Genomic DNA, 16498 nt, shown 5'->3' on the forward strand with positions numbered 1-16498 from the left:
TATTTGGCCCAGTAACTCTAAATCCCTCCAAGTTCCCCTCACCCCCGGCCATCCCCACTCATTGCCCTGAGACCTATCAGGAGATCAGAACCCAACAGTCACAGGAGGCCAAATATAAAGTCAAACTTGGGAAGAAAAGGCATCTGTATTCAAAGATGTGCAAGAACCTGCTAATTTGTGCCAGAAAGAAGCATGGAGGCGTGTGTAGGGATTGATTCTGAAGATGCTGGGCCAGGGAGGGAAGAACATAACATACATAGACCTGCCTTTGTCAACTGGAGTGCTCTGACCAGAGTCCATGTTTAATGGACTGTCTTGAGCAGGTGATTACTATTCTAATTACTCTCTCTAATTAATTGGTGCACTTAATCCTGAATTCAATGGCAGCCAACATAAAACAGAGTTCCAGAAATTTCACGGCCTAATGTAGAATGGCAGCTCTCAAGCATGGCTGCACATTAGAATCATCTGAGGGGCTTTTCAAACTACTAATGCTAGGGTTGCACTGAAGACCAATTAAATCAGAATATCTGTGTATGGGGATTTCCCTGGTAGTGCAGTGGTTAAGAATCCGCCTGACAATGCAGGGGACACAGGATCCCTGGTCCTGGAAGATTCCCACATGCCACGGAACAACTAAGCCCATGTGCCATAACTACTGAGCTTGCACTCTACAGCCCACAAGCCACAACTACTGAGCTCGCATGCTGCAACTACTGAAGCCCGTGCGCCTACAGCCCGTGCTCCACAAGAGAAGCCACCGCAATGAGAAGCCCGTGCACCGCAACCAAGAGTAGCCCCCGCTCACCGCAACTAGAGAAAGCCTGCTCCCAGCAATGAAGACCCAAGGCAGCCAAAAAAAAAAAAAAATATATATATATATATATATATATATATATATCTGTGGATGGGGCCTGGGCACCAGTATTTTGTCAAAGCTCCTCAGATGATTAACATGTAGACCCAAGGTTATGAAGCCCTGATATAGAGGAGGGAGCTATAAATGTTGGACTAAGTATATGAGATCTGTCCATACAATATGTCAGGGAACATGTAATTCCCTAGACATGTCCCCTGAAAGGGCCCTGAAGACACTCTCTTTGCCGAAGTATTGAGAATTACATTAATAAGAATGAATGGGAATGTTTGAAAGGCACTATTGTAGCTCTTATCTGTAGTTTGGGTGTGCTAGTGGGAGAGACTGCATTAAAATGGGTTCCCTGATATCAGCAGGGGGTGAAGGGATACAGAGGTGGTTGAGGCCAAGAGGTGGCCTAGCTTCCAGAAGGTGCTTCGGGATCACAGCAATCAGCAGAGAAGCTGGGGTAGCACTCAGCATAGTCTGACCACAGAGCGTTTTGGAGCAGCCAAGTGATCATGGGGTCCTTAGGACTAAAATAGGATGGTAGCTAACTGTGGTGCCACTTGACCTTATAACCCCAAACCTCTAAGTTTGGCCAACTGGAGCTTAACTTGAGCCGCCAGAGCAGTTCCCAGATCTGAGTTATTTAGAAGACCCAGAATTTCTGGATAATGTGATAATATCACAAGTATGTACATAACTTCTTATACCTAACCTGGGATAAACTGGCCTCTTCCAGTGGCACTGGATGGCTTAGTGAGAGGTACCAAGTCCCACTAATCCACTTGCCAGAAAATGTCCCTTCCTCCCCAGTTTGAAGAGGCTCTCCCCACCTTGCCTGAAGCCCTGTAATGGTATCACCTAAAGAAGTTACTTTCATGGGGAAATCAAAATTTCTCCAGGCTGCCCTTACTCCCTGACATTACCACTTTCCCAAACGGACCTGTGGCCATTTCCCAGGGTAACTATGTTCTGGGGACAGGGAAATCATCAGACCATTTGAGGAGCATTGGACCTCTGCTCTGAGGGACCCAGGACTACACTCTGGTACTAGTCCACCTCAGTCAGCCTCTGATATCTTACACACTTATATCCTAGCACATAATGGCTCATTTCCCAGTTCAGCAAGAGGAAGAATCCCCACACTGACTCTTTGACCTTGGACTAAAGGCAATTATAGTAAGAAGGAGGGAGTCCCTAGAGCTTCTCTTGCATTCCAAAATTATAAACAATAGGGACTCCCCCTCACCAAGATGATCTGGTGCTGCCACTTCTGCTTCTCCACTTTGCCGGCAGCAAAGACCATTGCTGGGCATCTGATATGGTACCTACCTCAGGTACCCAGTGGCAGGTTGTTTATAATCCCTTCCACCTTGAAGCGGGCAATGGGTTGTCCTCAGGTAGTAAGGGTCCACTCTGGATTTGAATTTTCCTTCCATGGTCACCATGTTTCTTCCAGCAACATCATCAGTAGACTTACTGAATGCTTTACTCCATCATTGCTGTATCCCACACCACGTGCATCTCAGCAGGGAATTTATTTCAGAGTGAAAGAACTGAGGAAGTGAGATGAAAACTATGGCATTCCCTGGTCATATAGGAGGTTAGAATGTTTAAGAAAGACTCAGTAGTGTTTATACTTATACTTCTTTCTCAGCCACAGGGATTGCCCTGCATGTGGAAAATCAGATGTAATGCAAGATGAAAGATAAATGAATTGATGCTGTATTTGGCTTCTTCCCACCCTTGGGACAAACAGAAAATAATGTTTTGCTATGAGCAAGTGACTTACCTTCCAATGCTTGATCATTTTGGTTTTCCCAACAGGTGAGAAATTGTGCCTGGAGTAGGTACAGTTGGCTTCCCACTGAGCTCCTCTTTTCCTGGCCAGCGCACCCAGCCCCCAGCTGCTGCGGGTGTCAGTGACTAATGGATTCCCTTCTCCAGGGAATCATCCTTACCCGAAAAAGCCTGGGAGGTTCTGCCTTCCCGCAGAAGCAGCTGGCAGCCAGCGGTGACTGGTCTGCGTGTCCAAGGGCCAAAGGTCTCACCTCCAGGTGGAAAAACTCATGCCTCTGAGCTCCCTGTGGGGTTAGGCTGAGACTAGACTTCAGTTTGACCTACACGTTTGCCCAGCCTCCTCTCTGCCCTATCCTGATTCCCTCACTCCCTTACAGGTTTTACCTGGGAGTAGTCCCCCAGTAAACCCCTGTCTCAGGCTCTGTTTCTGGGGAACCCAACCAAAGACAGTGCCTCAGGGGTGGTCAAAGGAGGCAGACTCTGCGTGGAATGGGGCCAGCTCTGCCTGGCCAGCACTGTGGGCTTGTGGGAAGACTCTGGGAACTCCACTGGGCTGATAAGCTGACTGGGGGCCCAGAGGAAGCCCAGCGTAACCCTGTCCCCTGCCAGGCTCACTTGTGCACACCACTGCACGGCTCCAGAGGAGCAGGGTGAGCTCATTAAGAACCATCTGTGCTACCTTCCAGCACAGCAGGTATTTTTACTATATGGCAGCTACTGTAACCCTGGGCATCTTCAGTGAGCTCTATGACTCATTCATAAGATTAGCAAGATGTGCCAAAGGGCATCCTTATTATATTTAGCTGGGACTGTTTTTGAAAGACTTAAGGTTGGGAAGAAAAAAAATTAAGTTTCATGGTTGCAACTTGTGCTGTGTAACATACTGAACTGAAAACCAGGAGCTGCAGTGACCCGGCTGGGGTAGTCCTGTTCTCAAAGTGGCTCCACTGAGGAGACCGGGAGACACCAAGGGCGGGTGGGAGGGGAAGGCTGAGTAGCTCATTGTGGTCCCCAAGAGGCGTGTGGGGCAGGTAATGCTCCCAGTGTAATTGTGGGACAGTGGGGGCCGCAGGGGAGCAGAAGGGGCTGGCATTTGGTGTCCAAAGACAATCATTCAGGTTCTGACTATGATCTTCACTAACTACAGGCAGACCCTGGAGATATTGTGGGTTGGATTCTAGACCACAGCAATAAAATGAATATCACAATAAAGCAGTCACAAGAATTTTTTGGTTTCCCAGTGCACAGGAAAGTTATGCTTACACTATACTGTAGTCTATTAAGTGTCCAATAGCATTGTCTAAAAGAACAATGTACATACCTTAATTAAAGAATACTTTATTGCTAAAAATTGTTAACCATCATCTGAGCCTTCAGCAAGCCATAGTAGTAACATAAAGACTACTGATCGCAGATCACTATAACAAATATAATAACAGTGAAAAAGTTTGAAATGTTGTGACAATTACCAAAATGAGACAAAGAAACATGAAGTTAGCAAATGCCATTGGAAAAATGACACTGATAGGCTTGCTTGAGGCACAGTTGCCACGAATCTTCAATTTGTGAAAAACAATATCTGGGAAACGCAATAAAGCAAATTACAATAAAAGGAGATCTGCCTGTACATTTCCTTGAGCCAGTTACCTTCCTTCTTTCCACCTGCTTTTCCTTTCCTGTAAAACCCAGCTCACAAGATCTCTGCGAAGAGGCATGTGAGAGAATTTATAAACTGTGAAGTACTGGGCAGAACAGCAGTTGTTAGGGAGAGACTAAGGGGACCCTCAGAGCCTCTGGTATTTCCTCTCCCTCCTGGGCAGGTAAGCTGCGCAAACTCCCACGATGCCCTGGGGGAGGAAGTATGTCAGAGCAAAACACTTTTCAGCCATAACTTCAACCACCATGTCACTTTGTTCTCACTAGTTCCTCTAGGGAAGGGTATTTTAGGGGTGTTTAATTGACGCTGCCTGTTTCGGTGTGGGCAGCTACATGCCCAGACAGGATGGGTTGGAGCTGATCTATATTTTGGTGGTGGAAAAGATTAATTCTGGGCCTGCTCGGCTGTCAGGATCCTCCTCTGTGACCACACAGTCATAGGTACACAACATCCCAGCACAGCATGGATGCCCATCCAGGTCTGCGGCAAAGGACAGAGGCTGGGCAGTGGCTGCAGTGTGCTTTGGTTTACATTTCTCTTCCCGAAGACGGCTGTTCAAGGAGAGATTTCTGCCTGTCTTACATATAGTCAGTAAAGGAAAATGTGTTTGCAGTTCTCAAGTCCTGTGAACCACCCCAGGGAAATAGACTTGAGCAACCCCTTCTTTTGGTGAGTTCTCAAAGAAAAGACCTTTGCTTCATTAGTAAGCACAAGTTCAGCCTCTTCTGGGTACCCAGCCTCGTGCTAGAAACGTGGGCAGGGTTTCAATAGATGGCAGCACTCCAGTTCGTGTTTACAAGCCACTAGGGCAAAGAGTACTGGACTTGGAGTTAAGGGACCCTGGCCAAGTTACCCTGTCTGTGTCTCCTCATCTTTAAAATGGGAGTTCAAAAGATTGCTTATAAGCATGAAATGAGAAAAGAGAACAGTTTATGACAATGTAACTGTGGAATATTAGAGCTAGAAGAGACCTTTAACTGTGGTAGCTAGTTTCCCCAAAATGTCCCTCCCCGTACACCAGTGAACCAAGCCTCTCAGTACTCACATCTCCCAGTATTCACTCCCTTAGGTCATAAGGAGCCTTGAGGTTTCCATGACTGGGTCTCTTGGGTAGTTTACTTTTGGGATTCTTGCCCTTAGGACCCAGCTCCCACGCTGTGTGAAGCCCCCAAGTCACAAGGAGAAGCCATGTGTAGGCACTCTGCATGCTACAGCTGAGCTCTCAGCCAGCCTCCAGAATCAACTACCAGCCATGAGGGTGAGCCATCTTGATGGCCAACCCAGTCGAGCCTGTTGATGACTCCAGCCAACGTCTGATGGCAACTGTTTGAGAGACTCCAAGTGGGAACTGCTCAGCTGAGTCCAAGTCAACCCACAAAATAGCAAGTGATAAGAAATTGTTGTTTAATCCACCAGATTTTAGAGCATTTTGTTATATAGCAGTAGAAAACTGGAAGGAAAATCTTCTATTTCAGTGGTTATTAAAATTCGGGGGACATGGGCTCCTTTGAGAATAATAATAGTAGTCACTACATTCTAGGCCTTATGGCAAATGCTTTACTTAAATAAATAAGATTAAATAAGAATTCCATTGTTTAATCCTCATAATGAGCCTCTGCAGTGGGTACCTTTATTATAATCCCCATTTTACAGATGAGGAATCGGAGGCTTAGAGAGGTTGTCTGATGAAAGCTGAGGCCTCTTTCCCCAGAAAAATGTCCTCATGCACCAACACCGATAACTGACATTTCTCTGTTTGAGAAGCCCTGATGAATCTAACTCGTGTACTTGACATTAGCCAATTGTGGGGTACAGAAGTGCAGTAATTGCTTAAGAGTACTGCCTTAGTTCACAGGAAGCCTTTCTCAAGTTGGCACAGAAAAGTCCGTATGAGCCAAAAGCTGGCTGGCTGCCCTAAGTAAACAGGCACCTCAGTCAAAACACGTCCTTTATACATGGCTGCTCCCCAAGCAGAGCATGTGTGGCTGTGTGTGTGTGTGTGTGTTTAAGGAATGAAACTATAAAAGTGCTGGAAGACAGTAATGTCTGTTACAGCTAACAGGAAGTTTGAGAGAATTATGGAAGATAGAAAACAGATGAGTCTGAGATGATCTGGCAAAGTGAAATAGGATCAGAGGCTTTTTCCTCTAATTCCTAAGGAAATGACAAAAACACTAAGAAAAAATAAACAAACCAGAAAATTTTACCAGTAGGAGCCAGACAAAGGCATAACCTAATGAAATAAGAATTCAAGAAGTGGTGACAAAGGGAAAAAAAATAACTCAGAATATGGTGGAGTGCAGCCTACCTCCTACATGTAACTCTGGTGAGTCAACAGGATCCTGAGAATTCTACTTATAGACCTATTCTGGAGAGAATGTGACATTTTCTTTTCCTCTTCTATTTGGGTGGGGGGCTGGGTGGGAGAGTAAGAGTAGTGGAAACAGCCACTGAGAGGAGAAGGGAGGTACTTTCTCAGATGAAAGCAAGGGCTTTAGGACTCTGCAGTGAATTAGGAGAATACTCACCCCTACCCCACGCTCTCATGTTACAAAAAAGTAGACAAAACAAGAAATACTTGTAGGGAAATTTCTCACAGAATATACTCTGTGTGGATATAGCAGTCCACATTCAAACTAGGAAAACATACCCCAATAAACAAAAGGAAAGAAAAGGACAAAGCATGCCAAAGATAAGCGAAGAACATATTCTAAAAGAAAACAACTCAAAAAACAGAACATGAGTGCTTCTTCTTGCGAATTCAACAGAACAAGAACTGAAAAGTGAGTTCATAAAATCAATAGACCACAATTAAACCAGATCTTTCAGAATTAAGAAAACAAATAGAGGACAAACACAATATCATAAAAGAATTAATAAAAATATTACAGGGACTTCCCTGGTGGCACAGTGGTTAAGAATCCGCCTGCCAATGCAGGGGACACAGGTTTAAGCCCCGGTCCGGGAAGATACCACATGCTGCAGAGCAACTAAGGCCGTGCGCCACGACTACTGAGGCTGTGCTCTAGAGCCCGCGAGCAACAACTACTGAGCCCGTGTGCCACAACTACTGACGCCTGTTTACCTAGAGCCCGTGCTCCACAAGAGAAGCCACTGCAATGAGAAGCCCTTGCACCGCAATGAAGAGTAGCCCCCGCTTGCTGCAACTAGAGAAAGCCCGCGCGCAACAATGAAGACCCAACGCAGCCAAAAATAAATAAATAATTTTAAAAAAGATTTACAAACAGTAAGAAATAAAAGGCTCAAAATCAAATTGCTATCATAAAAGAACTTATAATCATGACAATGCAAAGGAAAAATACGAAGATATTAATGCAGTTAAAAAGAAGAGAATAGATATAATGAACAAAGATAAGTCAATGTAAAGAGAACAGAATGACTGAAGAAGAGTAGCAAACAATTTGAGCATCCTGAGATCTTCTAGCAACAAAATATCTTAACATGATATATACACACACAATCTCCTTTATAGCAATGAAATAGTCTGCAAAAAAGTAAAGCAAGGGAATCACCTGTGATTTAGAAAATCGGCAGGAATACCAGCCCTTGAAGGTAAATAAAAATCAAAAAGCACTTCCCAGCCTGAGGTCATCTTTAGAGAAAAGAGACCTAGAATTTCCTCACATAGAAGCTAACTGGGGTGAGGGGTGGCTGGGAAAGGAGAACAAGCCTTAGATGTGAGTAGTGATATAGACACAGAGCAGCAAAACCTGGCATCAATCCAGGACTCAGAGGGGGTTACACCCTGAGAAAGGGGGTGAAGTAGAAGAAATACTGCCTATCAGAGGCTGATTACAACAAACAGTGACTTAGGACCAATTCTGTTGGAGGAGAAAAAAAAAAGGCTTCCCCTGAGATATCAAGGCCACTGGCCAACACTCATATAGATTCATACACTGAAATATACCAAAAAATCCCAAGGTAAGAATTTAATTTAGAGGGACCCAGGTCTTTAGTGCCTAAAACTCCTGACAGAGGCAAGCATGTACCTTCAACCCAGGCCTCATAAAACTCCTGCAGGCAAAGTTCCATCATATATGAGCTCACGATATAAAACCAGAAAATGCTGCAATAAACAAGCCACTGTGATGAATAAGAGACAGCAAGGAAAAAATGTTACTCACAAAGATTAGGTATTAGAATTATCAAATTTAAAATATTATTTTAATATGATTATGTAAATAACAAAGAATTTAAAAGAAGCAAGAAACTATACAATGAGCAGCAAATGTACTACAAAAGAACCAAAAAGACTTCTTCTAGAAATGAAGGCTATAATAAAAATTAAAATATCTATGAAAGAGTTGAAAAGCAAAAAAGAGCTGAAAAAAGAATCAGTGAACTCAAATATAAATCTGAAGAAATTACACAGATTGCAGCTCAGAGAGGCAGAAATATGGAATACTTTGATTAAGAAAATGACAAGATGGAGTGAGAAAGTTCAACATACATTCAATCAGGGTTAGAAAAGCAGATAACGGAGAGAACGGGGGAAGAGGCAATAGTCAAAGAAATAGTAGCTGAGAATTTTTGCAGAATTTGGTGAAGATGTGAATCCTCATATTTAGAAAGTTCCCCAAAATTCCTAAACGGGATAAACAATAAAAAAGGCCATAACCAGACATTGTAGTGAAAAGACAGAATGCCAAAGACAAAGATAAGATCTTAAAAGAAGCCTGAAAGAAAAGATAGATTATCTACAAAAATATAAAAATCAGTATCTGACTTCTCAAATATAGAAGCCAGAAGATAGTGGAATCATGTCTTCAAAGTGCTGATAGAAATAACTGTCAACTAGATTTATAAACCCAACAAAACTATATTTCTGGAATGAGTGAAAACAGAGCACCATAGGGGCAGGGTCAGTAAATGATAGTGCAGCTGCTCAGAGAATTATGCCACCATTTAAAAAATAAAAAGAAGTTATGACAACTATTAGTATCCCAGAAAAATGCTTAGAATAGTGAGAAACAGGACCTGCACTTGTATGTTAAATAAGCCTACCTAGGACAACATAATAGAAGGAAATAACTTCAATGGTATTAGTGATGGTAATAGGAGAGTGGGATTTTGAGTTACTTTAAAACTTTTCTGAAATGGGATTATTATTTTCATAGAAAACTTGAATTTCCCCAGGCCTCGCCAAACTAGAGAAACAAGTTGAGATCACAGTAGCAAGAATGAGTTGCACTGGCTTTGACCTCTAACAGATTGGTGGACTAATACTGGCTGCTTGAAGAGCTACACTGTGATGTATTCTGAAGCCCCACTGAAGTTCAAGGGCACAGAATGCTGAAATCAATTAATCATGTCTGCCATGGGAGCAGAATCAGAAGCAACGGCATATGAGCTTTGTGTTTGTCATTCTAGACCTAAAGATTCCAATTTGCCTATGGCTTTTCTTTTAAAAACTGAGATATAATTAGCACACAGCAAGGTGCCATGATCTTAGGTGTTCAGCTTGATAGGTTTTGACAACTGCCTACATCCTTGGAACCACCACCGCAAGCAAGATATGGAACATTTTCATCATCCTGGAATGATCATTTTCATCATTCCCAATCTGATGGGCATTTGGGTTGTTTTCAGTTTGAGGCTATTTATAAATAAAGTTGCTTATGAACATTCATATACAAATCGTTTTGTGGACGTGTGTTTTCATTTTCTTGGGTAAGAATAGTAAGAATGAAACTACGGAGTCAAAGGGTAGATGTATATTTGTTTAACTTTACAAGAACTTGTCAAACAAGTTTCCAAAGTGGTTATACTATTTTGCATTCCTACGGGCAGTTGTTCCACATCCTCACCAAGAGATGGTGTTATTCTGAGGTTGGCCGTTCTAGTGGCACGAAATGGTTTTTCACCGTCGTTTCAGTTGTTATTTCCCTGATGACTAAAACATTGGAGACCTTTTACATATGCTTAGTGGACACTTGTATAGCTCTTTTGTTAAGTATTCCTGTGTGTTAGTGGACACTTGTATAGCTCTTTTGTTAAGTATTCCTGTGTGTTATTTATTGAGTATTAAAATGGTTTCATCCTTAAAAGGAAGTGTATGGGAAGCTCCTCTGTGGGCTGGGGTCTGGCTTCTCTATCAAGGTTATTTCGTTGTTGTCACTGCCACAGAATGCAGAAATTCCCATGACTGTCTGGCTTTCTTACCTCTGGTAACCAGGTGCTCTTTCCTCCTGTTTATCTAGCTCCTGAGCTCTCTGCCTTGGGACCTCTCTTACCCTGCCTTGAGATGCCCCAGTCTTGAATTCTGCTTGCCATCCAGCCACATGCCCTTGATTGCCCTGGTTCAGAGTGTGGGCCTGTTGCTTGGTTACCATCTCACAGGCCCAGCTCTGGCTGGTCCAGCCCTGCCTCACCTCTTAGTTCCTCCTGCCTCAGAGCTGGGCATTTGGAAGTGTCTGCTCTGGGAAGTCTGGAGGTTCGATGGTAATGATTCTACACCCATTAGTAGCAGCTGTTAAGAGACAGGGTGATCTAGTTGTCTGGCTTTGGGGCTTGTTTTTCCCCTGAGTTAAGTACTTTGCGGGTACTTTTCTCCCAAATGGAAAAAAGAAAAAGAAAACTATTTGTCACTATTCTAAGTGGGAAAGAAAAACGCTGGCAACGAGAGTGGATGGAACTTCCATCTTCTCCTCTTCTCACAAAAGCCTCTTGTCTCCATAGCCCATTGCCACTGTTCCCAGCATCCTCCTTATGCATTATTTCTTTTTCTAAAATTAATTAATTTGTTTGTTTGTTTGTTTTTTGGCTGTGTTGGGTCTTCGTTGCTGCACACAGGCTTTCTCTAGTTGCGACGAGTGGGAGCTACTCTTCGTTGTGGTGCATGGGCTTCTCATTGTCGTGGCTTCTCTTGTTGCGGAGCACAGGCTCTAGGCAGGCGGGCTTCACTAGTTGTGGCTCACGGGCTCTAGAGCGCAGGCTCAGTAGTTGTGGCACACGGGCTTAGTTGCTCTGCGGCATGTGGGATCTTCCAGGGCAGGGCTTGAACCCGTGTCCCCTGCACTGGCAGGTGGATTCTTAACCACTGCACCACCAGGGAAGCCCTGCATTATTTCTTAATTAAGATCAATACTTTAGTTGTGGAGAAGTCTTAATCATGGGAATAAAACTTGCATCTCTCTGGCTGTGTCTTACCAATACAAATCAAAAGCACCATCTCCCACTGGGTGGTTCACAAGCAAATGAATAAAAATAAGTTAATAACCAGGACTTTTCCCTCCATGGACCCAGCTGCCTGGCATGTCCAGGCTGGAAAGACAGTGGATGCAGCCGGTAGCGTATCAAGGACCAAAGCTGTGGGGGCTTGTTGCAAATTTTCTGTTTCCAGGCTGCACGAGAGTGTTGGGTAGTGGTGTGACCTGCACTTAGACTCAGTTATGTCATGAACTGACCATGACTGGGCCTGGTTCTTACTCTCCCCCACCACGTTTTCACTTCTGTGAATGGGAACAACAATGCCTGTCTTGCCCATTAGTGCAGTCAACAAGTAAATATCCAGCCTTGTGCTGCATGCTAGGGAAAGCACTTGAACAGCATAGAGGCTGTCTCTGGCTTCATGGAGCTAGCATCCTGGTTGAGGAGTTGGACATTAGAATCAGGAAGTAAATAATGTGATGAGCTTTACAATGGGGAAGTACAGAGGATTATGGGAGCCTGGAGGAAGGGCACTTAAAGCAGGTGCAGAGGGTCACAGGAGGTAGCATCTAAGTGGTCCCCAAAGGAGACTGGGAATTAATTGGACAAGGAGATATGAGAAGAGCATTCTGTACTAGGAAGAGCATGTATGGAGGAAGGACCTCAGTAAGAGAAAATGCAGAGTGTGTTAAGGAAAGTAAAAGACTTTCAGATGACTGGGCCAGGAAGGCATAGTGGGTAGATTAAAAAAGAGAGCTGGAGAGAGCTGGGGCTTTAAGACAGCACAGAGCAGAGACAACTCCTGTTCCTACTATGTCTTGTTCAAATTCCTGACCCAAAGAATCCACGAGCATAATAATAAATGGTTGTTGTATGCCAAGGAGTTTTGGCACAATTTGTTATGAAGCAATGGTAACAAAGTACACGTTATTTTAATGAAGTTCAGTGACATCAGAGCAATGGAAAAGTGATGCTTACAAAGCTTTGAATATCCCTCCTCTCATGTGTTCCAAGCATCCATATTGTTGTCCCAAACGGGTGTTACTCTTAAGCTTGGTGCAGACAAGAATTTTAATCTTAAGGCATGTTTCTTTCAGAGATATCAGGGAATCTGATTTAGGCCATAGCAACTCATTAAAGTCTCCTGCTCTCTACTCGCTAACACCTAAAACTCCTAATACTTTTTCACTCCTCTGCTCCAACAGAACTCTCATCCATGCTGTCTTTTCCCACCATCAATACATTTCCAGGCAACGTGTTCCTTTTATGTTGTACAATCCTGCTACGCAAAGCAGCCTTAGGAGTTCTTATTACAACATAATTGACTTTCTTTTGATAATCAACCCGTATATTTTTTCTTTTAATATTTAAAGCTGGAGAAGGGGAAAAAGTGACCTAAGAAGAAACAAAATCTGAATAGTCCTATATCTTTAAGACAACTGAATTTATAATTAAGAAAAAAAAAGTTCATTACAAGAACACTCCAGGCTCACTGGTGAATTCTATCAAAAATTTAAGGAAGAAATAATATGAACATCATATAACCTCTTTCAAAAAATAGAGGAGGAGGGATTTCATTTTATGAGCCTAGCTTATCTCTAATATCAAAACCCGACAAACACATTACAAAAGAAATACAGACCAATATCCCTTCTGAACCTAGACACAAAAATCCTTAACAAAGTATTAGTAAATCAAATTTAACAATGTTTAAGAGGATAATGTTTCATGATGAAGTGAGGTTTGTTCCAAGAATGCAAGACTTATTTTACCTTCAAAAAGTAATCAATGTATATATTAGTTTTCTATTGCTGCATAAAGAAATCACTCCCAAAATGCAGCATACTAAAGCAATGAACATTTATTATCTCACTGTTTCTGTGGGTGAGGAATCCTGGTGCTATTTAACTGGGTTTTCAGGTACAGGGTCTCTCATGAGGCTGTAGTCAAGGGGTCAGCCTGGATAGTCATCTCACCTGAAGACCTGACTGAGGGAAGATCTGCTTCATGATGACTCAAGTGGTTCTTGGCAAGATTCAGTTCCTTATGGGCTGTTGGGACTGAAGCCCTCACTTCTCTGGCTAATGGCCAAAGGCTTCCCTCTGTTCCATGCCATGTGGACCTCTCTCTCCAGAGGGTGGCTCACAACATGGCAGCTGGCTTTCCTCGGAGCAAGTGAGTGAGGGAAGTCACCCATGATGGAAGGCACAGTCTTTTTATAACCTAATCTCAAAAGTGACAAGCCACGACTTCTGCTGTATTACATTCATTGTAAGTGAGTCACTAAGTCCAGGTCATTCTCAAGTAGAGGGAATTACACAAAGGCATGAATACCAGGAGAAGGGGATTACTGGGGACCATGTTAGGGGCTGCAGACCACATTGTAGTTCAACCCATTAAAAAATCAGAATAAAGGACAGGAAATGTGATCATTTAATTTATGAAGAAAAAGTGTTTAACAAAATTCAACATCCATTCATAATAAAAATTTTCAGCAAATTATTAATAGAAGACAACTTTCTCAACCTGATAAAAGACATCTATATAAAACTTAAAGATAACATCCTACTTCAATATGAAAGAGTAAGTGCTTTCCCCCTAAGAACAGGAATAAGGCAAGGATGTTCACTCTTAACACTTCTATTCACCATAGTCCTAGAGGTCATAGCAAGTTCAATAAAGCAAGAAAAATAAATACAAAGTAGAAATATGGGACAGGAAGAAGTGAAACCATCTCTATTTGTAGACAATATGATCGTGTATATAGAAAATCCTAAGGAATCTTTTTAAAAATTACTAAAACTAATAGATGAGTTTAGCAAAGTCACAGAATACTAATAATATATAGAAAAATCAGTGTTATTTTTATACTGTCACAAACAATTAGAATATAAAAATTTTTAAGGTACCATTTATAATAGCATCAAAAAACATACAATGTTTAGGATAAATTTAATGAAAGATGATGTGCAATACCTCTGCTAAAAAACTACCAAAAATGCAGAGCAAATTAAAGATTAATGGACTAAAGGAGAAAAGTAACCACATGACCATTTTAATAGAGGCAGAAAAAGTCATTTAACAAATCTCAACTCATATTTATGATCAAAAATCTATTTTAGAAAACTAAAAAAGGAACCCCTTAAATACAGCTGCCAAAAACATATATATTCAGTTATCTATGGCTGGATGACAAACTATCCCAAAACACAGTGGCTTAAAACCACAACAATTTCATGAATCTGTTGGTGCTGAATTTGGGCAGTGTTCAAAGCTGGGCCGTTTTTCTGCTCCATCCGGCATTGACTGAGGTCACTCACCTGCATTCCAACGGTAGGTGGGCTGGGTGGGAAGGCTTCATTCACCTCTGGCACCTCAGGTTCCTCCTCCTGGCCTTTCCCTCTCTGTGTGGGTTCTCATCAGCCAGTAATCTAGCCTGAGCTCCTTTATGGCACAGCACAGCCTCCCAAGGGCATAGCACCACTTCCAGCACATTCCATTGGTCAGAGCAAGTCACAGGCCAGCCCAGAATCACCTAGAGGGGAAAACAAACTCAGCTCTTGATGGAAAGACATGATGAACGGAGCGGCAAGAATTGATGGTGACCATCTTTCAAAGTTACCTACCACAATGAATGGATGAAAAGATGAACAAATAAATGAGTTATAACCTTCCTTCCGATTCTCATGCTGGTTAAAGAAATGAAGAAACTAAACCCCACACTCCTGATTCTTTTTAGCTTGTCTTTCTTTAAGCAGAGAATAAACTAGTGACAGATTTTTTATGTCTTTGCTGCTCTGTATAAATTCCAGTATGGCATTAGCTTCACATAAAATGGCTGACAACTTTTAGCATCTTCCTTTAGTGTCGTTTTAGTTCCTCCTGCCCCCTCCTGCCCTCTTCTCTCATTCAGTTTCTTATTATTCTCTTCTCCCAAATTCAAACCCAGACTAGAATCTCTCATTTTGGGGTGAGGAGGCTAGTTCCACTTTGCCCACCTTGCAAGACCCAAAGAAATGAGACTCTAAGTGGTAAAATGTCACCAGTCTGGGGCAATTATTTTTCAGAACTGCGACCTTCCTACAGGGCCATTAAGTTTTATCCCCCTGGCACATCCATGTCCTCCATTTGGAAGGCAAGTTCTGGTCAAATCCAATTATTATGTGGATTGCTGGGCCTTCAGACTCAGTAGTTACTCTCTGGTTTGACTCAAATCCCCTGATCATCCTTTCATGGCTCTGTACCTAAAATATAGTCGAGCTTTTATGCTCTCCAATAAACCCAAAGGCCCATTCTGACTAACAAGTCAGGTGCACACAATACAAACTGTAACAAAGGGGAGTATGGGACCGCCTGGAGGGGTGGGATAGGGAGGGTGGGAGGGAGGGAGACGCAAGAGGGAAGGCATGTGGGAACAGATGTATATGTATGACTGATTCACTTTGTTATAAAGCAGAAACTAATAAAAAAAAAAGGGGGGGGGAGTATGGGAGAGCCAAAGACCTTTCTTTTATATATATTAAAAGAACACAGCCGGGCTTCCCTGGTGGCGCAGTGGTTGAGAGTCCACCTGCCGATGCAGGGGACACGGGTTCATGCCCCGGTCCGGGAAGATCCCACGTGCTGCGGAGCGGCTAGGCCCGTGAGCCATGGCCGCTGAGCCTGCACATCCGGAGCCTGTGCTCCGCAATGGGAGAGGTCACAACAGTGAGAGGCCCGCGTACCACACACACAGAAAAAAGAACACAGCCTGTTCCAGGAAGCCAATGACTCAAAATGATTGCAGAAACCAATGCAGGATTCCGTCCATGTATAGGATTTTTCTTCCTTAAAAGGTAGTGTATAAAAGGGAACAAATTAGCAATATTTCCTGGAATTTGGAGGCCAGACAATGCCTCAATGTTTCTTTATCATGGGCATTCTGGAGAAAGTCCCTCAGTGCTGGAGGGGAGGAAGAGAACACCCTGGGAGCCATGCTTGCCCACAGCATTTCAGCAGATGCTGGAGAC

General features: G+C 43.0%; 1 protein-coding gene across 5 annotated transcripts in view; it reads right to left on the reverse strand.

Moving 5' to 3' along the window:
• LARS2 (leucyl-tRNA synthetase 2, mitochondrial) overlaps positions 1 to 14964 on the reverse strand; it is a 251118-nt gene extending 236154 nt beyond the window's left edge. For 3 of the 5 annotated variants that reach the window (XM_081246585.1, XM_081246582.1, XM_081246583.1), the window contains exon 1: positions 14810 to 14961. The gene's annotated coding sequence lies outside the window, so the exon portion shown is untranslated. Of the gene's footprint in view, positions 1 to 14809 lie in introns of all 5 variants that reach the window. The other 2 variants (XM_081246586.1, XM_081246587.1) reach the window with 2 other exon arrangements.
• Between the last annotated feature and the right edge of the window lie 1534 nt (positions 14965 to 16498).

Source organism: Mesoplodon bidens, assembly GCF_964165515.1.
Source record: "Mesoplodon bidens genome assembly, chromosome: 10".
Taxonomy (NCBI): domain Eukaryota; kingdom Metazoa; phylum Chordata; class Mammalia; order Artiodactyla; family Ziphiidae; genus Mesoplodon; species Mesoplodon bidens.